General features: G+C 33.3%; 1 pseudogene; it reads right to left on the minus strand.

The window, feature by feature from the left end:
* Nucleotides 1-5,635: 5,635 nt before the first annotated feature.
* Nucleotides 5,636-8,256, minus strand: LOC120151449 (annotated as a pseudogene).
* Nucleotides 8,257-26,207: the final 17,951 nt, after the last annotated feature.

Consider the following 26,207-nt stretch of genomic DNA (forward strand, 5'->3'; position numbering starts at 1 on the left):
GCTTTTTGGTAATACACATTTGTCTCTGACTGCATGCTTGGGTATGTCGAAAACATGAAAATTAGAATATATTGTGTGTGTATGTGTGTAGAACTAAAAAGGCTAAAGCTTAAGCTGTTACATGTGGGATGAGACTGGCTGGTGATAGGGAAAAAGGATAGAGAATTTTTCTTGGTTTAAATGTAAAATCAGTTCTCTATTATACTTCTTGTCATTTAGTATTTGAAGATTAGCAATTCTACATCGGATTTAGGTTATAAAATATATCTTTAAAATTGTAATGGAAATGGAACAACTGTTACCGTGCAAATAGTTCAGATGGTGGTATTCTGTTGTTAGTGAAGGATGGTGAGCAATCTTTCGATTTGTCATTAGGTGCATGCCTCTATCAAGACTCAATCGGTTCATCATTGACAGTTTTTTGGTTCGCTCATAAATATCCATGGAGCCGCGTACCCCCATATCATGGGGGACTCGACACATAAATCTCTGACTAATCCCTTTTCTTCACGGTATCAATCCCTTAATTAGAGGCTCCTTCTGTGCTTATTTTTCAATAATTTCAAACTTTCGCTTAACAAAACCTGTGTTTTTACAACTTCTCATTAAATCAAAGACTAGGTTCAACTCAATACATGAAATTTTGTTATATAAAATGATTCACAGCAAGTCTACTAATAGCAATTTGAGACCCAAGATTTGTCCTCAACTGTAATTTCTTCTTCCAGCAACAAATAACTATTTTACACTTAGAAACAGTTGGTTTGGAAATCAAATGTTGGACAATAAGGAATGTCCAACTTACAAATATACATGGTATAAGCATTACAAATTCCCTCAAGCAATTTCAATACTTGTCTACAACTTCCATATAGTTTTATTAGTAGTAGATGCTGCTCAAGAAAATCACAACCATATGCGATGAACAACCAACCGGTCATTCAATCATTACGATGAGGCCCCTTCTAGTTTCAGTGAACCAAATTTCACATTCACCAGCTCAGCAGCTGCGCGTGCAGCTGCTGTTGCACGGTCCGCAGAGGCAATGGCAGCTCGAGCTCTTTCCAAGACATCAGATGGTCGAGAATTTGTCTCTGTTTTAATCTCCCTAATTGAAGCAGCAGCGTACCATTCTTAGCTGATGCCTCAATTCACTAGTAGTCAATTTGGCTCACGTGGCGGGAGATTGTTGGTTTTGATATGCCTGCTTAGCATTAGTAGGCAAAATAGTATTTGCCCGTTAGAAGGTGAAGTAAAAGAGACTTGTTTACTGGGAGCTTGAGATACAACAGCTTCAGCACAACTTGCTTCGATCCAGCCTGTGCATAGCATCAACATCAAGTTATTCCAGAAAATAACAAAACCCCACAAGGTAGAGATTGGCAATAGGAAACAGTGTACAGAACTCAGTAATGTGGAAGACGATAACTACAGAGTACAGAGTAGCTGACACATGATACAAAGTCAACAGATTTTGATGATTGGGAAACCTAAAATTTCCGTTCTGATTATCTAAATTCTTAATGTGTACTAAGAGCTATATTGTATCCTGGAGATAACTTTACCATTAAGATGGCACCTTTTTCTTCTTTTGAATTTCGATGGGTTGCTTGCATGTCAGAGTGGATAGGCACAAATCTGAATATAACTCCCTAAACCATTTCTGCTATTATAGGTGCATAAAACAGATCCTAGAAGCTTTTCTTTAACAGCAGATAAAGAAGTATAATATCAAGAGCATGGATCAGAACCAGAAACAACTCAGAATATCTCTAACAAAGGATAGTATGCATAGTCCACAGAAAATATTCTGAAACATAATTTAATTATGTGTACCAGTATAAATCCGGCACATCTGAACATCTAGGAGCAGCAAAAATTATGCTTGCCACAGCTTCTCGCAATTCTGTAGGACACTCTCTGTCACGTGCTACGAAATGTCAAAATGGGTACTTAGGTTGTACTAGGAAAAAACACTTAAGAGCTCAAATTCTCGGATAAAGAAAAACATTATTCAAATAAGAATGACATAAAAATCATCGAGTTATAGCTTCTTGTTGCATCATGATACACGTTGTAAGATTATAATACAAAAACACAACTTAGAAAAAATGTGTGGCTATCACACATGCATGCGCACATATTATTGAAACAACTGAAAAAGAATCAGAAGCTGTTGCTCTTATGCACCCTCGTTATATCTTCAGAAATACCGCTAATTCAGTAAAAATCCATCCAATGTAGCAAATGATCAAACTAAAACCTGTAATTTTGCCTTTTAATGAAAGAATGCATTTACTGCTTTGGTTCTATTACGGTAAAATGGGAAAAATGTCACTAAAATACTTTTCTTCCCTTAATCGCATTGTTGATATAGAGTTGGTTCTATTACAGGAATTGTTAATCCTAACATGATTTCTAAGGGAAGAAAATCATCCATATTGAGACGAGCCAACTTTCAGGAAAAAGAACAAGCAACATGGGTGTGACAACCTGCTCCTCAAACAATATTTGTATGTCCTGCTGAGAACATAGCATGCATACTAAGTGAGCACAAAAGAAGGAATTGCATCAATAAAGTGGATTGACCAAGATGAGGAAATTTTATCCAATTGAAAGATTTTCTGTGATAGAATGTATTTTGTTTCTAACATCAACTCAAATTCTCTGGTTCTTCATCTCATCACAGAAACACCTAAAACTAAGAGTCTATACACTCCATGCAGATGTATCATGTATCTTACCAAAGAATACAACTGAAAATCACATTATTTTTTATTTCACACATCCTGAGACATTGCACTCATGTCATGCTTGGTATATAAGAACATCCTGATAATTACACTCATTGTTTCATTTCTAATCAAAGCTGATTATACAATCTAGTGCTCAATGATAATGCAACAATTCAGAAGCAGCTTTCCCTTGTTTATGGCCTCATTTTTTTCCAACTGTTGAAGCATAAAGGCCCCACAATGCCCAATACTTCAGGACTCTATCTGGGTGACAAGCAATTGCTTCTCCAAAGCAGTTCTACATTTCTCCAACTCTTGCACATTCATATATACTTGGAACATTCATCAAATTATGTATTATTAAGTGATTTAGAGCATAGAAATCAGCAGCTGTATATCATAAATTTGACCCTAGGTAGTTTCTTACATTTGGGTTTTTGAAGCATCTTCCATCAATAACAAATTAGAGGAAAGCAGACGCATGAGGTTACTATTTGGATTTTTCATGAACCTATTAATATGAAAAATAGGAAAAAAAAAGATTTGATAGCGGAGTATTCAAGAAAAACAAAATATTAGGGTTCGTTATAAACAAATCAAGCATAAAGGAGAAATATCAGGGCAGAATAATTTTTAAGTTTACGGAAGATAACCAGTCAATAAACTGTTGATCATGCATAAGGATTTAACAATAGCATACGCATCAAACTAGCAACAGTTAAAGGTAACGAAAAAACAGCGCTATCAGTTGAGAAGAAACTTAAGAACTGTACTTCACAACTCACAATCAGCTTGAAAACTAAACTGCATTCATATGCATGTTACAAGATAAATTTCAGCCTCTAGCTTTGCTCAGCCTAGGTGTTTAACTTTATCTTTTGATACAACTTAAACGAAATATAAAAACTGCTTCCCATTAAATAAGAAGTACTGGAATGGAAACAAACAATAATCCATTAGGCAAAACCAATAAATTAACACCTAAGTTCTTAAAGTCGTTATAATTGAACTTACTTCTGGCTTTCAAGAATTGGAACTCGTGCAAGAACAAACTCACAGAAAGCTCCAGTATCTCATATGCAGCCCATATGTTCTGCTCTGATAACATGTTCTACCTAATCCCACAAAGAAAAACAAATGGTAATCAAAATTATTATGAAATAAACTGATCAACGAGTCCATCAACTTGATGCGCGAGATTGCCAAGCTCAAGCATGTTTTGCTACACAATTGTACAAACCAAACATGAGAGAAAAGAAAAAGGAAAAAAAAAAAACCAAATGAATTGCATGCTTGCATGCCTTATATACGAATTGAAGGCAGAATTAAGTTATACATGACAATTCAATTGGGGGAAAGGAGAAAAGAGGGGAAACTAACCATTTTGCACCAAAACGCCTCTATTAAACAATTGGTTTAAGAGAGACATTTTATGACAGAACAAAGGAATCTCTTCAGCAGTGAGCCAAAGGGGAAATTTTTCTTTGATGAACTGCAAAGAAGTCGAAATTCTATTGATGTTTTGCTGTTTTCTCTGATTTTTTTTTTACTTCTGGGAGATCACGAACTTTCAGATCAGCGGCCCTTGGTGCATTTGTCGAATTATCGCTTGTTTATACGTGTTTCTTTTCAGATCTGCCTCTAATCATTTAATCCCTAAACTTTTATATATCTATCAAATTAACTCAAATATAATAAAGACAGTTAAAACGATGCCAACTATGCTATTATTATTAAAAAATCAACATTAACTAATTTATCCTTTGTCATTTCATGTATAATTAAATATATATTATCGTAATTAACTATTTCACTTGTAAAATCATTTAATTAACTTTGACACTAACTCATATATAACACTATTAAAATAGTATACTTTTAAATAAAAATTAATATTATCGTAATTAGATTTTCCTAAAAATCTTATTAACACAAGTGAATTGAGCCTTTATGTTAAAAAAGAACTTCAATTGACCTTTATCAACCTAAAATGATGACATATAGCATAATAAAATTAGCACGTTAATAAATATTAAAAAATATAAAAATCATTAAAAGACTATAAAAACAATATAATTATTAGGGGTGACAATCAGGTGTGGGAAAATCGAAAATCGTAGGGATCCGAACCGGCAAAAATGAGGAATAACCGAAATCTTCACCCACATGGATGGGGATGGAGAAGTTTTATACCCGAAGCTCAAATGGGGATGAGGACGGGGATTGCTATATCCGTGTAAACAACTGTGGGGATTCCCGAAAATATAATCCTTGATATTTTACAAAATTTTAAAATATATTTATAATCATACTTATATACCCTAATATATTTTAATAAAATGTTATATATAATAAGATTCCGAGATTACATGTTATCACTGTTACATCTCAAAGGAATTAAAATTGAAGTTTAAATATTTTCTCATTTAATATACATTGATTTGTTGAGATTGAATATAATTAAGATTGTACATATACATTGGGTGTTAGATGAATATTGACTTTTGAAACTTTCATACTATAGATAGAGACCAATTTGAGACAATATAATATATCTTACAAATTTTAGGTGTTGCATTGATTTCAAAAATGTTTGTTTATTTTTTTTAGGACGGGGATTAACCGAAACTCGCAGGGATCTGTAAGGGATGGATATAGAGACAAAAAAATCCCCGAAACATATAATGGGGATTCCCCAAAATCGTACCTGTAAATATTGAGGACGGATTGGGTAATGTAAACCTGTCCTGGCCCCGTTGCCACCCCTAATAATTATATAAAGTATAAATGCTATAAAACACTTATACAAATATAAAATATTAAAATAAAAAAATTATTTTTTCTAAAACCATCAGAAACAAATTTTATTTGTAATCGAAATAAATTATCGATATTAATTTATAATTTATTTTATCAGTTTTTTTTATTAATAATAGATATTGTAAATGAATTAGTCCAAGAATTTTGCATCTTGGTCACTGGCGGCTCTTTCATTTTCTCGGAGCATCTGCTTCCAGCATGTTGCAGGGATGGGAACCTAGCACCGAGCATCCAGCCATGAAATAATGTCATTAAGTATAGTTAAAATTCTGTCATCAGGTTCCCCTTCCAGAATGCAGTGATATCCTTCTTCATATAGCTTCAATGTCTTGTCCTTGCTCGACGCGTGTTCGTAAAGAAACCGGCTCACTGCCGGATCCGTTACCTTATCCGCAGCTCCATGAAGAATCAGCAGTGGGGACGAAACCTGCAAAATACTCTGCCAATTCCTCAACTCTTTGAAACAAATTTCGAATCAGATTGTAGCATGCACCCTGCATGCTTGTAGATAATGAGAAATGGAACAGCATATGAAACTAATTAATCAGAAACCGACCTTCTCGACCTGCTTCTCAATTTCCTCGGTGGCATTTAAGAGTTCAACTGCAGTTCTCAACCGCGTCCGTCGTCGTAACAAATCACATTGTACACAGCCTGAAGGAGAAGACAGGAGGATACAAACTCATCATCATCAAAACTATATAAGCTACTCCATATAGAGTGACCGAAGGACACGTTGACTAACCATCTTCTTTTTGTTGGGTCTCTGAACATCAAATTGGTTAAATCTTTCTGTGGAACAAGCTTGCTGTTGGCATAAGTTTAGATAGAAAGGTCAAGAACTTCACAACCGGTTCCGAAGGCTTACATCATCTGCAATCTATCGGCGACAAACGTACCAACTTAATGTCGAAAGCGAGTTCATGATACAGAATGTGAACTTCAGATTGCACTGGATAACTTACTTTGCACATTGGAGCTACACAGGATCATTCCCATCCCATCCATGCGGATCCTTGAAGTGAACTTTGAGAGTAAGAGCCACCCATGGACTGTCCCAATATGAAGCAAGGCAATTCTTTCACTTCAGGTCTTTCTGAAGATCATAACATTTACCAAAATTACAAAGATTCTGAAACTAACCCCTCCCAATGCAAAATTAAAACAATCCCATACCTTTGATTTTTGCATATGTTCAATAACATTGTCGGCTAAATCGTCAAAGCTATAGATGTAGCCATGCAATCCTTCAGAAAGGCCGAATCCCGGGTGGTCAATAGCGTAAACGCCATAGCCGGATGCGCGATGAACCTAGCAATGCTGTAAATCCCAACTCTCTAAGCATCAAATGAAGTCCTTTGAACATGGTTCAGCTACAGAAATGAAGTACAACATGAACTGACCTTCAAAGAAGAAAGTGCAGTGTCACCATATCCATGGCAAAAGCATACAGTACCCTTGATTTTAACCCGAGGTTCCGGCATCCATTGTCTAAAGAAAATCTCCAATCCCTTTGAGTTTCTCTCGATCCACTACCAAAAAAAACGTCAAAACAAGATTGTTGAGTTTAAATCTCTAACTTTATACCTTCATTTCAGTTACAAACTTATAAAGCAATTATTCGAGTAAGTTGAGCTACTTTCTTTTTCTTCAGTTTCTGAGCAAAACAAAAGATTAATTCAAATGAACAAAAGAAATGCGTACCTCCTCTGTTCTTACACCAGTAGGAGCCATCTGCCACCAATTCCATATTTTTTCCCAAGGAAAAAGACAATAAGAAAACAAATATTAGCTACTGTGACTACCTAAAAGCTAAAGTCAACTATTTTAAGAGAGAAAACTGCTGAGGCTTAAATATGCAAATGATCTATGCACTGTTTTTAGATTAATAAAACCTATGAACTTAAGGGATTTAATAGTTATTTTACCTTCTTTTAAGGGTAACTACCTATTTAATCACCCACGCATTACTTAGTTTTTGTTTGATTAACTATCACTTAAAAAAATATAAATGATGTTATATTTTGGTTCTGTTTTAATCATCAACCATTAATTAAATAGTAATGCACCATCAAATAAAATAGATAATAGATGAATGATCAAAACAAAATTAATAATATGTGAGTGACAAAATAGATCATTTACCCGTTTTATTATTATTAGATCGACAATTTATAATAAAAAAATAGGTGCAAATCAAATTTTTAAATAAATGATAAAAAAAAAACCTCATAGATCTAACCAACTGCTAATTTAGGTAGTATGAGTTATAGCAAGTAAAAAAAACCTTGAACAAGAAATGATCGAGCTGGTGGTGGACAGGGACGAAAGCAGATCGAACTCTTCTGCGAGCAGCAGCGTAGTCGAGATTCTGTGAAGCAATGGAGTTCAACTCCTCGCTGACGCCTCGATCGTCTTCTTCGTAGCTGCAGCGGCTGCCACCGTGAGGCAACGACGAGTTACGCCGAGTTGAAGAGGCGGTTTTGGAGAAATGAAAGGAAGCCGAGAGGATTGGCGGTGGATGAAGGAACGGAGAGTTGAGTTGGGTGATAGGAAAGTTAAGATAGATCCATGTTGGTGGGTTCGTGGGACAGGCCGGTGAAGCGTGGAACTCGAAATGGTCAGCTGGAAGTACTTGTGGGATTACTACTACTATTATTCTGGTGGTGAGATACTTGGACGGAAAACCAAAACCACGCATTTATAATTTTTAGGGTAAACTACAACTATTAGTCGTTCAATTATTATTTTTTAATTTGGTCATAAACTAGTTTTCTTTAAATTTAGTCATTAATATATTATTTTATTTACTTTTATTCATTATTATTGATGGGGTAAATTAATACTCTGTATTATATTTTCCTAATATTCATGCTTTGTTTAAGTTTATTTATTTAAGAAATGGGATATGGAGTTAATATATTAGAGAAAAGCATATTGGAGTTTATCCATTAACTCAATTTGGTCGGTCCTTAACTGGTTCAATGATTGGCTTTTGGTGGGTGGTCCCCGCCTCGCACCACCACTAGGTGGGGATGGAGTGACGGTTAGTCGGCGATGGACGGAAGTCCAGGAAACTTTTGTTTCTATTTGCCTTTTCGTCATATTTTCTTTCTTGTGCAATTTTCGTCGTGTATTTGTTGTATTTTTAAATTTGGGGTGACAGTATTGTACACGAAACTGTTTTGTTTTCTGACTAACGCAAACAACCGCTGCCGTCTTGGGATTGGGGGTTGATGAGAATGACATGTATGATTCACGTGCTTAACACTTATCTTTCTACCGCGTTCCAACCTTTGCCTATTACCAAACGCTGTTTTATGGGAGGCATGAAACGCCTACGATCTTCTCTAGCCTATCCATGCTCTTATTTCTGTCAATCTTTTATTAATGGTGTGAGAACTGAGATATTTATTCCTATAAAATTTAAGGTTATAAAATCTCAATTTGATGGATAAATTTTAATTTTGCGTATTTTTATAGTATGTTTTAATTAATTTGATTGTGTATGCAATTTTACTGATAAGATTATCACAATGTAAGAGTGATTGATACATCTTTAAAAAAATATTATATTATATTATTTGATTCATTTGTCAATGATGAAAAATTATGTTGTTCAATGAAATATAAGATTATTTAAGAAAGCATTTTATGGATTTTTTACTATGGGTCGCTCTAGAGCCCGATTCACACGGCGTAATATATCAAATTATTGAGAAACCCCCTCACGTGCCGGACATGATGGATGACTGTTGGCTTTCGTATAAGTTACCGGCCAGTACCATTCCGGCAGATGAAGTGAAGAGGAAACAACTACCGGAAACAATTCTGGATAATACCCTTTGGGCTAAGACCGTAGTTGATTTTTATCTACATGAGCGGAGCCAAGGGTGTTACGCTGACATATACAAACTCAACGATGATATGCATTTGTTGATTGAACGGTCTTGGTGGGGTGTGTTATTAGGGGTTGAAGACAATGGCTATTTCGATGGGGGATAAGTCTTATATTTCTTCTTATATTTCATTTTGATTAATTTTTTTTAAATTTATGTAATTCACTAATATATGTCTTTTTTTGTAAAACAGCATATACGCTTTGTGAATTTCTCATTGCGATAGTTAAATACCCGTTGCGATAGTCAAATTCGCGTTGCGATTTTCTCGTTGCGATAGTCAAATAGCCGTTGCGATAATCAAATTCGCGTTGCGATAGTCAAATTCGCGTTGCGATAGTCAAATTCGCGTTGCGATTTTTGCGTTGCGATAGTGATATTCGTGTTGCGATAGTCAAATTCGCATTGCGATTTTTGAGTTTCGATAATCAAATTCGCGTTGCGATAGTCAAATTCGCGTTGCGATATTCAAATGAATGTGTAATAAGTGATAACAACTGAACATATCATAGCAATGTTCAAACTCAAGTTACTAATACATGCCTAACTGAAAATGTTAAAAGTTTACACATAAAATACACATATTAGTTAAATTCGCGTTGCGATATTCTAATGAATGTGTAATAAGTGATAACAACTGAACAGATCATAGTAATGTTCAAACTCAAGTTACTAATACATGCCTAACTGAAAATGTTAAAAGTTTACACATAATACAACGTTTGCATTTAAAAATCACCTAAGTTAATAGTCCCAAAAGGTGAAGCCGGTTGTGATTGCGATTTTGATTTTGATTGCGATTTTGATTGCCTATTTCTTGACACCATATGAGCTTTGGATTTTGATGAGGATCCATATTTTGGTAGAGGAAAAGATGATTGTGATGGCACTGGTGATCCACATGTCAACCTTGTATGACCACTTTCCTTGCACCGACTACATGTCGATCTCTTCTTCTCTTCACCCTTAGACGATATACGATCGTGACTTTTTGGTCGACCAGGTAGCCTTCTGTCCATGGCTGGTGGCAAAACTGTTTGTAAGTCATCTAGTATGTCCCACTCAGAAGAATGTGGAATAGGGTAGATAATCTCGGCATAAGTCTGTCGATATACTTCTGTAGTGTAGCAATCCATAGCGTATGCGCTTGAATCATCTTGGTTTAGATGAAGAGCAACTTTTATAACATGCCCACACGGATAACCAGATGTTTGCCATTTCATACAACTGCACGTCTTTGCATTTAGATCGACAAGCTCATTTAAGTTATTATCCAGTACTTCAAACAAAGTGTTTGAACATGGTTCAACTCTCCATGACGTTGACTTCACAACACGTTTCGTTATCTTTTTTTCAGTCCATGGTGTAACACAATGTTCCAATGTTCCTGTAAATTTAAATAAATAATACTTAGTAAAATATGATAAGTTACGAATTTAAAGAAATAATACCTGCATGGTTTCTTTTCTTGTAGTACCACTGTTGAATAGAGGCTCGAAAAAACTCCATTAACATAGTAATGGGTAATTTCCGGGAATGACGACTTAGAGCGTTGATTGATTCTGCACTATTAGACGTCATGAAACCATATCTTGCTCCAAGTTGATGTACTCTTGACCATCTTTCAAACCCGACATCTTCTAGTGTTTGAGCACACTAAGGAAAAACACGTCTTAAACAATTTATATGCTTATTAAAATCCACTTCCCGATAAGCTTTTACAGCCTTCCAGTATGTCCATTTGTGATTTTTTATACCAGTAGACCTTGATTTTAGATTTCTATATAAATGAACACCACAAAGTCCATGAAAAGCATCTGGGAAACACATTCTAACAGCGTTGTCAATTGAGTTTGCCCTATCGAATATGATTGTCAGATTGCTAATAGGACCTATACAATCCCTAAGATGCCCCATAAACCATATCCATGAATCAGAGGTTTCAGATTTGCCAACCCCGTAAGCTATTGGCAGTATCACATTGTTAGCATCCATGGCTACTGCTAATAAGTTTACTCCAAGGTATCGACCTTTTAAATGTGCTCCGTCAACTATAATAACTGGGCGCATGCAAGTAAAAAATGAACGAATATACAAAATCATATACACAAGAAATATAATCATTTAAATGTGAAATGCATGTAACTAACAAAAATGAGTCAACAAAATTATATTGATTTACTAACCGCAGCACCAATGGCGATAAACAGCAACTCAAAGCGTCCATCTCTATCTATTTTGATATGAGTTACCGACCCAGGATTTTTCAACTTTAAATTATGACAATAAGCCGGCAGTTGGGCAAACGATGCTTCTGGCGACCCCCTCAACAATTCCAAGGCATAACATTTGGCTCTCCAAGCTTGAGAATATGAGATACTAATCTTGAACCGAGCATTCATGTCAGTCATAATTTCATGTCCCCGAGATACCCTGCCATTCAAAAACATTAACTCAGCCAGAAAACCACTCAACACATTTTTGTTTGGCTGTCTATGGTGAGGAAAAACTTGGGTTCTTGAACATGTATGTTTATCAATAAAAGTACTAACTTGAAACATTTCACAATTTTTTATCCTCTTTGCAATCATACGCCACGTACAGTTTTTGTCAATCATACACCTTGTATCGAAACGATCTTTGCTTGATTTGTTAACTTTTAGTTGATAGTCATCTTCCACACATTTCGTATACAAAGCTATCTTCAAGTCTTCCTTTGTATCAAACAATCATCCTTTCTTGATACGAATAATTTTTGTGTAACAATCAACTGTTATTTTTACCAACTCTTCTTCCGGTATCTGAAGTAATTCTGGCATATTCCAGTTATACTCCCGTGGCATTTTCTTCCGGGACTTTTCTTCGGGGATTTCTTCTTCTTCTTTTCTTCTTCAGGGTTATATGAATTACAGAATGGATGTTCAACATGTTCATTCACAGTTGTAACTTCCTCCTCATTATCATCAACAACATCTTCCTCGGCAGCGGCTGTTTCATCATCAAAATTTGGGTATTGATCAATATCAAAATCATTACACGCAGGGTCTGTTTCTTCTTCTGAAACATCATCAAAATTCGAGTATTGACCAAGATCAAAGTCCGGGTATTGACCAAGATCAAATTTCGAATACCGACTAGTACTCACAATTTTTTCTGTTGGCTCATCATCGTCTAACTGGTTAATACGAAAACTGGAATTTGGTGCTGAAAGTTGATTGGGATTTGGATTGGGGAAAGGTTGTGGGTTTTGAGATTGTGTTTGGTATTGGAAATGTGGTGAAACAAAATTTTCTTGGTGATGAAATTGTGGTGGAACCATTAAATTTTGAGCACCATAAACTGGGGTTGAAAAACTTAGTTGATTACTACTCGCTACTGACCCAACTTCACTACTTCTAGGTTCAACAACATACAATGTAACATCATCTTGCGAAACACTAATGTAAGCAATGAATCATTCAACATCTTCATTGTCGGTTAACAAATAAACTTTACCTTTTCTCTGATAAGATAACCTAAATCCACTTAAGGGCTCTAAATTCAATTTATTTGCAACACGTAACATTAGAGTTTCATAAGTTAACTTTTTTAATGACAGTTTTAGTTGAAGATTCATGGGTAAAGGCATATATTGTAAAACACCATGAACATTCTCCCATGACCCTCCAAAACACAAATCTATCCAAACATGATCAACATTAGATGATTTCATTATTGTAAATTAATTTACTAAACAAACGAGCTGCGAAACTAAAACCTGTTGCCGGATGGGGAAGGATGTCGTTGGATATAGGAACGGATGTCGCCGGAGAGAGTGATAGATGGAGATGGAATGAGTTGTGATTAGGGATTTAGATTATGAGTTGCTTCTGCTGCGTAGTTATATACCCAAAACATTTGTGTTGCGAAACTAAAACATGTTGTGAATTTGAAATTCAGTGTTGCGACAGTCAGAATCGCGTTGCGATAGTCAGAATCGCATTGCGATTTACATATTCGCATTGCGATTTACATATTCGGATTGCGATTTACATATTCGCATTACGATTTACATATTCGAATCGCGATAGTCGGAAAATCGCAATGCGAATTTGGAAAATCGCAATGCGATAGTCAGAATCGCGTTGCGAATCTGGAAACTGATTTGCGATACCGGAGATCGCGTTGCGAATTATCGATCTCATTGCGATTTAATTGGTCATTTTGGCAAATCCAAAAAAAGTTGGTTAAAATCGTATATTATAAGGAATTTTTAGTCACTGAGATTTTTTTCTCTTTAAAAAATTATTTATGATTCATCATACATGCACGTACGTATATATGTTTCTGTGATGGCATGTGAATATGTTCCCTCCCAAATCCAAATGGAGAGTCTTGCTTCATTAGCTACCAACCAAAGCATGTTTGTTTTGTCTCACTGATTCATTCAAACTCCCTTCTCTCTCTCTCTCTCTCTCTCTCTCTCTCTCTCTCTCTCTCTCTCTCTCTCTCTCTCTCTCTCTCTCTCTCTCTCTCTCTCTCTCTCTCTCTCTCTCTCTCTCTCTCTCTCTCTCTCCTCCTAATTCCTATTGAGGTAAAGAATTTAATTCTAGCTAGTGTTTTCATGTAATCACTTGATCTATTTTCTCTCTCTCTCTCTCTCTCTCTCTCTCTCTCTCTCTCCTCCTAATTCCTATTGAGGTAAAGAATTTAATTCTAGCTAGTGTTTTCATGTAATCACTTGATCTATTTTTCAAACGACCCTTTAAAATTTTACAAATTAAACGATTAAGATACTATTTATTTTAAAATATAATTAAAAATTAAAACTCTCGAGACCTTCATTGTATTCACAAGTTGATCATCTTTGTTCTGTCATATTCTCTTAGCACATGAATTCTAGATTTATTAGGATCACTTTTTTTCTCTCTAGAATCTCCTCTTCTCCTCCCCTCCCGATAGGATTAGAATATATTAAAAAATATAAGATAGTTATTTAATGTATTGTGAATCGAAAAGTTATTCACAAATTTATGAAACTATCTATATTCTATTAATCCTATTCAAAATATTAAAAATATACTTTTATACATATCAGGTAAATATGTACATATAAATAAATAATATTTCATAAATTAAATGATTTTAATGATTAAAAAGTAATTATTATCCTTGAAGATCTCGAATTGAAATACGCGTCTGCAAGAATGAATAAAACGATAAATTAATGATACATTACTACAAGATTTTAAAAGTAAATCCATTCAAATATATTCTTGATGGGGTTAAAGAGTGTTTAAATTCATATTCTCTTCAATATTGCAATGACATCTATATTAACTGCTTTAAAACTTGATCAATTATACTATTTATACTGCTCATAATTCGTAACCCTTAAATCAAAGACAATTTTACATAAACACGCTTAAATTTATAACTTGATTGTTGTAAGAATAATGATAACAATTATATTAATATTACTATCCAAAATTAAATGTTTTAGATTAAGATATTTAGCATTCCTCTTTCTATTTTATAGCCCAGGTTTTTTTAAAATATTTTTGTGTTGTATTCTTCTTTTTCTTTAATTTTTGTTTATACAATGACAACATCAATTTTAATGTTATTGTATAATTATAAATTTTGTCCGGTAATTAAGCCAATATTCAAACTAATACAAACTCATTTCCAACAAAAACCCTAGTCCATCCTTTTTTTTTTAAATGAAAAAAATCCAACATCTTTTTTCCCTTCTAGCTGTTGCCAGCAAAGTCCCTGACCTAGGATTATACCTGGCAAAGTTAACCCAAACTGATTTACCCAACCCAATACTTGATATTAACATGAACATGATAATCAAATTTGATCTGATATCTGACCCATATCTGACCCGAAAAATACTCGATATAAAAATTTATTGAAATTGAAAACAATCCGAACTGAAATTAACCCAAATCAAAAGCAATTCGAACCGAAATTAATCCGAACTTAAAGCAACTCGAACCAAAATTAACCCAAACCAAAAGAAACCCGAACCAAATTTTAACCCGACCCGAAAACAACCCGAAAAGAAAGTAGCCTGAACCGAAAGTAACCCAAATCGAGTTTAATTTACCAAATTGGATCTGAATCCAACATTGACATGATTTTTTACTTGATAAATGAGTAAAAATTGATGAGTGATTTATTGTTATTATATATATTTTAACAATATGATTAATAGTAAAATAATACATATTTTATTATCTTTTTTAATTATACTCCTAGTTAGCCACCAACTTTGGTAATAGTTTAATAAATATAAGTGCCACCTTTGATAATACTTTAATGATTTCTAATAATTTAATGATTTAATATCAATTTTTAGTTAAAAAGATTATATTCATATTTGATTCTATAATTTCTAAAAATAATTAAAAATTATTTGACATGAAGAATTATAAAATAAATATATAATACTTCGTTTTATATGATTAACATTAATTGTCGTCATTTAGATAGTATATTATAATTAATTTAAAAGAAAAAACTTCCCTTTTTATAAACATAAATTAACATGAAACACAAATCTCAAATAATGAATTCTCAATTCAAAGGTGATATGTAGCTACTACTTTACATAAAAGAAATTCTATATAAATAAAATTATACTTTAACTTAAATAATGAAATCTATTTTTATTTTGAATATATATAAAGTGGTTTATTTTAATTTAAATAATAAAAGTTATTTTGAATAATAAATTAATTTAAATAAAATTGATAATTTATTTATGTTCAAGACGAACAAAGAAGCTAATAAAATGTCAATCAAAATGAGCATATATAATACTACAACTAATTGTTACACTGTTAGAGAAGAAGTAGATGGTTGACCGTGGTATGATGACATTCTATAGTACATCAAGCACCATAAGTATACTGAAGGAGCAACTAAAAATGATAAAAAAAAACAATTAGAAGAATGATGATGGGTTATGTCTTGGATAAAAATGTTCTTTGCAAAAGAGGAAGCAATCAAACATTGCTCAGATGTGTGGAAAGTAATGAAGCAAAAAGGAAAATTGAAGAAGTCCATGAAGGAATTTGTGGTGTACTTGCTAATGGACTGACAATGTCAAGGTAAATCATGAGGCAAGGATACTTTTGGGCAACCATGGGTTAAGATTGTGTTGATTATGCTCAGAGATGTCACAAGTGTCAAATTTATGGAGAGAAAATCCATGATGTTGCCTCTACATGTCATGATTACTCCATGGTTATTTTCAATGTGAGGCATGAATGTCATCAGACTGATTACTTCGAAGGCTTTCAACGACCATATATTCATTGTTGTAATCATTGAGTAATTCACTAAGTAGATGGAAGCTGCCTCATATGCAAGTTTGACTAGGTTAATATTATGCAAGTTCATAAAGAGAGATCATATGTTGATACGGGTTACCGAAAAAAATCATTTCAAATAATGCTTTGAATTTGATCAATGCAATGATGAAAGAAGTGTGTGAATAGTTTCAAATCAAGCATCACAACTCAATGCCTTATTACCCAAAGATAAATAGGGCATTCAAAGTGGCCAATAAAAACATTAATAGAATTGTTGAAAAATGGCAGTCACTTATAAATATTGACATAAGAATCTATCTTTTTCCTTGCTTGCATATTGTATATTAGTGCGTACATCCACGGGAGCAACACCATATTCGTTGGTCTACGGTATGAAAGCAATGTTGCCAATATAAGTCAAGATTCCACTTCGATTCTTAATACAATTAATGTTAGAAGAAGGTGACTAGGTTCAGAGGAGGTACAATTAGTTGAATTTAATATGAAGAAAAGATTAAAGGCAATATGTCATGGATAAATGTACTAAAGACGAATGATTTGAGCATATGACAAAAAAATAATACAAGATAATTTTAAGAAGGTGATTTGATACTGAAAAATATTCTTTCAATACAGAGACTTTCAAAGAAAATGGATTCCAAATTAGGTAGGATTGTGTGTTGTGAAAAAAACCTCTAGTGGAGCTCTGATCTTGAATGAAATGGACAACAATAAATTACTTAATCCTGTAAATTCAGACTCAGTTAAGAAGTATTATGCATAAAATAGGACGTCCAAGATGAAAAAGGGTCAAAGGTGAAAATCTGAAAAGATTGTGACTTAAAAAACAAAAAAGAGGAAAAGAAGACTTAGGGCACTCCACTATAGCAACGGACTTAATAGATAAGGAGGTAGTTGTTTGCTTAATCATATTCTAAGTTAAAAGCTTTAACTTCATGAGCGAGTTATCATTTAGATCGTGACATTATTGAGTCAACTGATAATTCAGTGTTTGCTCTATTGTGGTTTTCAAGTCAAAACACATTGTGTTGAGATGAATCTCTTGGATAAAAAGAGAAAAAGGTTAAGGTGAAAACCCAAAGGATCCCATGACTCAAAAAAAGAGAAAAAAAGAAAATAGTTAAATATCAAAAGTGAAAACATGAAAGGGCCTTATGACTAAAAAAAAAAAGAAAAGAGGTCAAAAGTGAAAACCAGTAAGGTTCATACGACTCAAAAAAAGAAAAAAATGTCAAATATGAAAACTCGCAAAGGTCGTCTGTAAACTAAATGAGGGGCAAGTTGAAAACCCGTAAAGACAGCTTGGCCATGATTGTGTTTGGGAGGATCTCTGTGAAAATTTTGTAGAGAATGAAGAAACCTGCATGTTTTCATATGACTTCAAAGAATTCAATCTCTACTAGGAAGAAGCAATGTTCCAGAAGATTCTCGTGTGAAACATTGAAATATTTCACACTTAGTATCTGGAGCATCTATTGCTTACCTTTTATGTTTTCCCTTATCTCTTAAATTTCAATTATGACTGATTCTCGACTTGCACTAATAAAATGAAAATTCCTACATATCATTATCTTTCTTTTATATTTTTTGCATCACATGTAGATATCAATTAATTTTTTATGGCCTTACATTTATTGCACATGTTTAAAGAGAAGACAAGGGGGGCTCTCGCGCACCGCCGCCGCCGTCCGTCTCGTCTCGGCTCGGCTCGGCTCGGCACGGCACGGCTCGGCTTGGCGTCGTGGTCATGATCGTGGTTAGAGAAAATTCTTGAGGAATTTCTCTTTGAAAGAAACAAATGGAAAATGTGAAAGATATCAACTGAATTTCAAATAATAAAAGCTGATTTATTTGTTATCAGAAATTAAACAGTTTATTCCTAAATTAAATCAGAAACGTTAAGATGTACCTGGACTAATTTACAGCTTTGTACAGAGGAGACAAGCTGTTAATATCAGGAGTTACATGAGTTATTTGATTTAATTCCAGGGGTTACATGATATAATTTCGGGAGTTATAATAGCTGAATAATGATACAATGAACCTGGACTATTTCTGAGTCAGGTTCATCTAGACGTTTCAGCTGTTACAAATAAGAGATTTAATCCTGAAATTTTATAGACGATTTTAACCCTATTTCTAGCCTATAAATAGAGAGCTATATTCAGCTTCTCAACTCATTCAAAAACATTCACAATTCACTTACAAAGTGTTTTCTAAAGTTCTCTCTGTGAGTTCTCTCTGAGTGCTTTCCGATAAAAAGTACAATACCACCAGCAGTCCACTTCGGTTTCGGGGGACGGTCCGCCTACTGCAGCGATTACACACATCGGGGCGAATTCGTTTCTAAGGCAGTGGTTCTTACCACGACACGGTTTACGAATTTGTTCTTCTTAATTACTGTTTATATTTCCAGTCAGTGCTAACGGTGTAGTTTTGCAGTTCATATATCCAATACTTCTCTCATAAATACTTCTCCTAAAATCTTTGAAGGGCCTGAGAAGTAAGTAAGAGCAGACAATCCTTGAAACCTAGAATGAGAAGACGAGGCAAACAAAGATCTCTACATATAGAAGATAGAAAGATGCCAACCAACTATAAGAGATTGAGTTAATGAAAAATTCTACGCATTGCATAAGATTCTTAATAAGATTTCATACATTTAAATTACATGCATAATAAAGGATATGTTCATGCATTCATGCATTTGAAAGCATTTCACATTATTAACGATAGGAACACAAATTTCTAAGATCAAGTAATCTCTAGTGTTCCCTTGTCATAGAGGAGTAGAGCAAACTTTTAAGGCCAATTAAGCTCTAGTGTTCATTTTACATAGAGGAATAGAGTAAAATTTTAAGATGAGTAAGTTCTAGCATTCATTTGTCATAGAGGAGTAGAGCAAATTTTTAAGACTGAGTAAGCTCTAAGCAAGGAGTAGAGAAAATTTTTAAGACCCAGTAAGATCTAGCGTTCCTTTGTTATGGAGGAGTAGAGCATATTTTTAAGACTTAGTAAGTTCTAGCATTCCTTTGTAATGGAAGAGTAGAGTAAATTTTTAAGACCGAGTAAGCTCTGGTGTTCCTTTATCATCGAGGAGCAGAGCAAATTTTTAAGACTGAGTAAGCTCTAGTGCTCCTTTGTTATGGAGGAGTAGAGCAAATTTCTAAGACAGTAAGTTCTAGCATTCCTTCATGGAGGAGTAAAGTAGATTTCTAAGATTGAGTAAGCTCCAGCGTTCCTTTGTTATGGATGAGTATAGCAAATTTATAGGATTGAGTAAGCTTTAGCGTTCCTTTGTCATGTAGAGTATAACATATTTCTATAACTAGGTAAGCTCTAGCATTCATTTGTTTTGGAGGAGTGGAGCAGTTTCTAAGACTAAGTAAGCTCTAGCGTCCCTTTGTTATGGAGGAGTAGAAAAAAATTTTAAGACTGAGCAAACTCTAGCATTCTTTTATTATGAAGAAGTAGAGTACATTATTCATAATTTAAGATATCCGGACAAAATTTTTTATTTTAGGTCTTTGTCCTATTCTTGTTGCTCAGTATTAGATAAAGAGGGACAATTGTAAGGGTAAATTTTGTTCAGGCCCAACACTTAGGCCCGAATTCAAACTAACTCAAATCTATTAACAATAAAAAAGCATAGCCCATCTTTTTCCAAAAGAATGAAAAAAAAAACCCAACATTTTCTCTTATCCTTAGCCATCGCCGACAGAGTCTCTCTCCTAGGAGGACTCTGCGACTACCACATCTCTAAGAAAATAACTAAACCACCTTATCCTATAAAATCATATATCCCACTACAACTCAATCTCCTTGAGAATCCCTATAAAATTCAGCCTCTCAACACCACACTCTTTTCCCCTCCGACTTCTTCTATAAAAACCCCTCACCACATCGATGAAGGAGACACGAAAGTTCAGAGAGAATCAAGATGAGTTTGGAACTTGTGAAAGAGAATAGAAGTATTGTGAGAAAAAATGGCGAGTAACCATGACCACACATATACTTGTATATCCTACGCAAACAAACGTTTGTCAGAAAATTTCTAAACTTAAAGAAGGTACAAACTAAACTTGCTTGCTTAAATCTAATTGATTTTTGCTTGTCTTCCCTAAAAAAAATAACCTCATATTTGCACTCGAAGCTTAAAATTATTTAAAAGATGAGTTTTGAGGATTTTCGGTCACCGTCGAAAGTGGTCGGTAACGACGAATGACACTATTCAACGATGGTTGTCGGTCTTTGGTCTTGATTTGAGAAGCTGTGGTCGGAGAAAATGAAAAAGAATAGTAGGTTTTCTAAGCTTATATACTAGAGTCGTTTTATAATGTAACTTGACCCATTTTTAACCCTTAGACCCCTCTACACTTCTTTATGGGTAAATCGCAAACTCAAACCTTCCACGATTAAAATGCCCTCAATTGGCTACCTTATTTAGGCTTAATTAATGTGATGTTGTCGTGTAATATAGGCTTTAATGTTTTTTAATTTGGATTTTCTTAGCTCGATTAAATGCCACATGTCCAACCTTTTCATGAGATGAATTAGTACCATTAAAATATTAATTGCCTTAATTGAATTTGGCGTGAAAGTGCTTTGAATTTCCTGGTTTTCTTGCTTGGACTATGCGTGGCCAATAATTGGTATGTTTTGACTAATAATATGACTACGGTATTAATTTAACTAATTAGGGTGTTAATTATTTAAATGAGCAATAATTAACGTGATTAATTTTCATTTTTTATTAATAATTTTTAAATAATGTTATTAATAAATTTTAATATTTTTAAACCTCTTGAATTATGGTCTTAATTTTTATAATTTGTTAATAATTTTTAATAATTTATTAATTGATTATTTTGATTTTAAGTTAGATAATTATTGTCATAAAATTCATATTTGATTATGGTATTTATTAATCTAATTAGATTAACTGACTTAATTTGATTATTAATTGACATGGCTATTTTTTGAAATTAAATTTTGAATTTTTGATAGGGAAGCGGTGTCGGGTTAATGAATGTTGCTCTTGTTGAAGAATCAAACCTAGAAATCTCTAGACTCGATAAAGAACAATGAGAAATGAATAGAGAAGTTGGTGGCAATAGCAAGGGTTCTTTTAGGGTTTCTTTGAGGTGTTGAAAACAAGGTAAGAAATAAGATTAGAACAAGATAAACAAAAGATAAAGAAATTGAAAATAAAATAAGATAACCAAGAAATCAAAAGATCTCCCTTATGAAGGTGAACGGTAAAGACGATGATGGTGAGGATGAATTTGTGGAAAATAGATGGATAAGTGTCCTATCGAGCCCTCCTAGTCGCAATGAAAAGGCAAACACGATAATATGGCTCTAATCAACCCTCCTAGTTGTGATGGAAAGGCAAATTGGAGTGTGAAGATTAATCTCCCTCACAAGAACTTGAAAGAACTCAAGGAGAAGAAGCTTCGAAGGCACAAGGCAATCAACACTTGCAAAAACGAACTCTCGTTGTATTATTAATCAAAGAAATCTTATTTACAAAATTGAATGAAGTCTCCTTTATATAGGGGCTGAGTTATAAAGGTCCTAAATAACTAAAGAATAAAATAATAATAAACTAAACATGTCTTAACTCTAATTCCTAATAAAATAATAATAACTAAAAATATTGTTTTAACTCAACCTTAATTCCTAATAAAATAATAAATCTGATCCTAAAAGATAATTCATACTATATTAAATTATATTACAAATAATCAATATAAATATTGAAAATTCGTAATATTTACAAAATCACGTATTAATCCCGTGTAGGATTTCTTGCATGCGCACTGTCTTCAGTAAAATGGCCATATCTTGAGTTACCGATATTGGATTGATGCGATTCAAGAACCGTTGGAAAGATAAGAGACAGACGGTTGTATCTCCAGAAGATATGTCGAACAAATAAGATCAGGATCCGATGCAAAAAGTCGTCATAAGTCTGATGTTGTTTTGATCTTCTTTTCCAAAGCTTGGACGAGTGGATCATTAGGAAGAGTTATTACTTCTTCCTTTGATGTGAGCCTTGCGATGCATGTATCAATTTTGGTCTTATTTTTCAATTAATAAACTTTTAATGACTTGTTAATTGATTAATTTTTTTGGTTAAATGACTAGCGTCATGAAATTCATTACTAATTGATTTTATTTAATCTTAATTTTGACACTTAGACACTCTCATTAATTATTCTTATTCATAATTAGACTTTAGAAAAATAATTTGATAATTTTATAATAATCTTACATCTATCTGAATTAAGAATTCGAATAATATATTTGATTCATGTTGTTAAACTAGGTATGTTTGAACCAAAAATATTTTTAAAAATATCGTTTGAAAAAGCATTTTTAGGTTAATCAAACTATTCATATTTGTTCATTTATATATTTTAAGTTATAAGTTTTAAATTAGAAGCTGTATTCATTTTTTCCCTAGTCATCGATTGGCGGTGGAGGTGGAGGTGGAGGTGGAGGAGGCGGGAGAACAAGGGAGGTAGTGGTAGTACCAGACATCGAAGCATCTCAACTAGGACTCATTGGTGTCGGTGTTTGAGGCACCAGCGATGCATGGTGGTGCTGCTGGAGAGCGGTTTCGTTGCTTGAAAATTGAATCAAAGCGAAGCCATGCACGATGGCGATGATGAAGTTGTTGGTGTGATACGTAGTTGGGATAAATTATAGAATTCATAAATGTGAAGGTCTATCTTGTCAATTCACTTAGAATAAAGATTAAATTGAAAAAATATATAAATATAGAAGTTCAAAATTATTATCATTCTAATTAAAAATAAAATTCATCGTCATTGTTGTTGTTTATTTAACAGTACATGGTTTGATTGATTAATTTTACTAACATTATTGATTTAGTCAAAATTAAATATTTTAATTAAAAATGTATTAAACGCACCGCATTTTAACTTTTTAAAAATTAAATTTACTCATTTACTAATTGAACCTGTTACATGCAATAAAAACACTCGATCAACATTTAGATACTATAGCTACAAATAATTATAAATGAGTATTGTACGAATTAATTTACCTAAGTGATTAAAAAAATTATTGTAGTTTCTAGATGTCACAAATTCAAGCACTAACAACTACAGTAGGGTGATTGAGTGTTTGTTGTCAAATTATTGAAAATACTCATAATAAATGCTACTTTATAATCACCTTAATTTAATAAAAAAAATATATATAAATGAGTACTGATTTAATAAATAAACTTCAAAAGGAGTTTGTTTTTAATTTTTTAGAAAAAGTAAAAAACAGTTAACTCCCTTGACCATTATGAACATGACCATTCACATTTGTTTAAGGTCACCTAAGAGCACATTTACTTTTTTAGGACACCAATCCCATGCTTGAGTCCCATAGTGGGTGATAGTGGCCCAACCTGTCTAATTAACCCTACACGGACAAAGGACTGACCGAGGAAGAGAGACCCAAAGGGAAAAATCATTGAACCCACACATAAAATAAAGCAAAAAGGTCACTAGGTTTTAGTAAAGGCAAGTTGTTATTTTTTGCCCTCATCTGAGTTAATGAAGATCCCAATCTAAGTCCAAAATCTATGAGCATATTAATTTCAGGTCTCCTATGTATGTGACAAACATGCATGTTCAGAGGAGTTTCAAATAAAAAAATGATGGACCCACATGGGATGGGTCATCACAACCATCGCATCTCTTACCTGCTTGTCGAAACCTGCAAGAAATTTGTCGTTATAAAGGGCAAGAAAGAATCTAAGGACATTAACTTAAAACACAAGTTAGGTTTGACATACATACATATATGCTTATGAATTTCTTTTCCTTTTTAACGTGTAAAAAAAATTTCAAACTAAGATTTTTAAATAACAAGATATATACATCTATGTGTACGTTAAGTTTATATTTCATAAAATTACTTTTTAATATAAAACTGGTTACTCATAACTTAATATTTTTAAAATTATTCATGTACAAATTTAATTTTTAAAAGATCGAATAAAGATTTAATATTTCTAAATTTATCTAAATAAGGGCATGATATTTTTATATATGCTCAAGTATTATATTGAAAAAATATTGTTTCAAATTTATATTCTTATTTGACCGTTTTGAATTGTAAAATCATTATATGAACAATTTTCAAAGGTTAGATCTTTATAGGAACATTTAAGGGTTGTTTGTTTACTTCAGAATGATTAAGCGTTGAATGATTCAAATGCTGAATGATTCAGAGACTCTGTATGAATTAGCTCTGAATGTGACATGTTGTTTGATAATGGCTCTGAATAATTCAGAATATACTTCTGCGTTGAATCATTCATCACTGTTTTGCTGAATCAATCAGCATTGAATCATTCAGAGGTGCGAAATAAACGCGCTGAATGTTGAACGGTTCAGCATTCAGCGCTGAATGATTCTATTAAGAGACAATCAAACAACCCCTTAGTCTATAAAATGTAAAAGGGTAAAGTATACAACAGGTTATTGAATTATGTCAAAATAATCTTTTGATAAGCGAACTTTCAAATGATGTGAAACGATCATTAAGCTTCCCGAACAATTATAAAGCGTCATTAGATTCATCAATTTATCACAAATGATAATTAAATTTACCCAAATTTAATATTATTTATAATGGTATAAGGATTATTTGGTAATAGTTTAATTAATTTAATTATTATTTTATAATATTTAAAAATCTAAAAGATAATTTTAATATAATTAAGTGAACTCTAATGGAGTATATTTTATCTAATACAAAAGGAGGGGGCACATGTAGATCTTAGTAATAATCATGAAATGGATCTAACGGCCGAAACTAAAGGATAGAGGGTGTGGGATGTTTTTATGGGGGGAAATGGACAAAAGTGAAAGAGGTGTTTGAATGGAATACACATGAGAAAGGGGGAGACAGAGGTGGGTCATGTGTTTGGAGTTGTGACCAACACTAACACTTGGTAAGAGCTTTTGCATAGTATAATACAAATTATTACTAATAGTACCACATTAATTATTCTCTTTGGAAGTGGGAGGTAAATTATTGAAGAGATTATAATTTAGAAAGAAACCCCAAAACTTTACTCTCTCACTCTCTCGTAGTTAGTAAGATTCGGATAGATCTTGGACAAAGGCAAAGCAAGAAATTTACATAAACAAATATAGATTTCAACGTCAATCACGCTAAATAATTATTATTCATCATCAACGCATAAACATGGGTCTGTTTTCCTAGTTTTAAAACGCCTCAACATTCCGTCATTTTCTTCTTCATCTCCATCCATTGATTCCGATGCCCTAAACCCTATATATATATATATATATATTACAACATGGCAAGTGAGAGATTTACCCTAGCTTACCATGGTTGAGTTGACTGAACTTCCACGAAACTGCTGCCATGGC

This window comes from Hibiscus syriacus, unplaced genomic scaffold (assembly GCF_006381635.1).
Source record: "Hibiscus syriacus cultivar Baekdansim isolate YM2019G1 unplaced genomic scaffold, ASM638163v2 tig00111059_pilon, whole genome shotgun sequence".
Classification (NCBI taxonomy): domain Eukaryota; kingdom Viridiplantae; phylum Streptophyta; class Magnoliopsida; order Malvales; family Malvaceae; genus Hibiscus; species Hibiscus syriacus.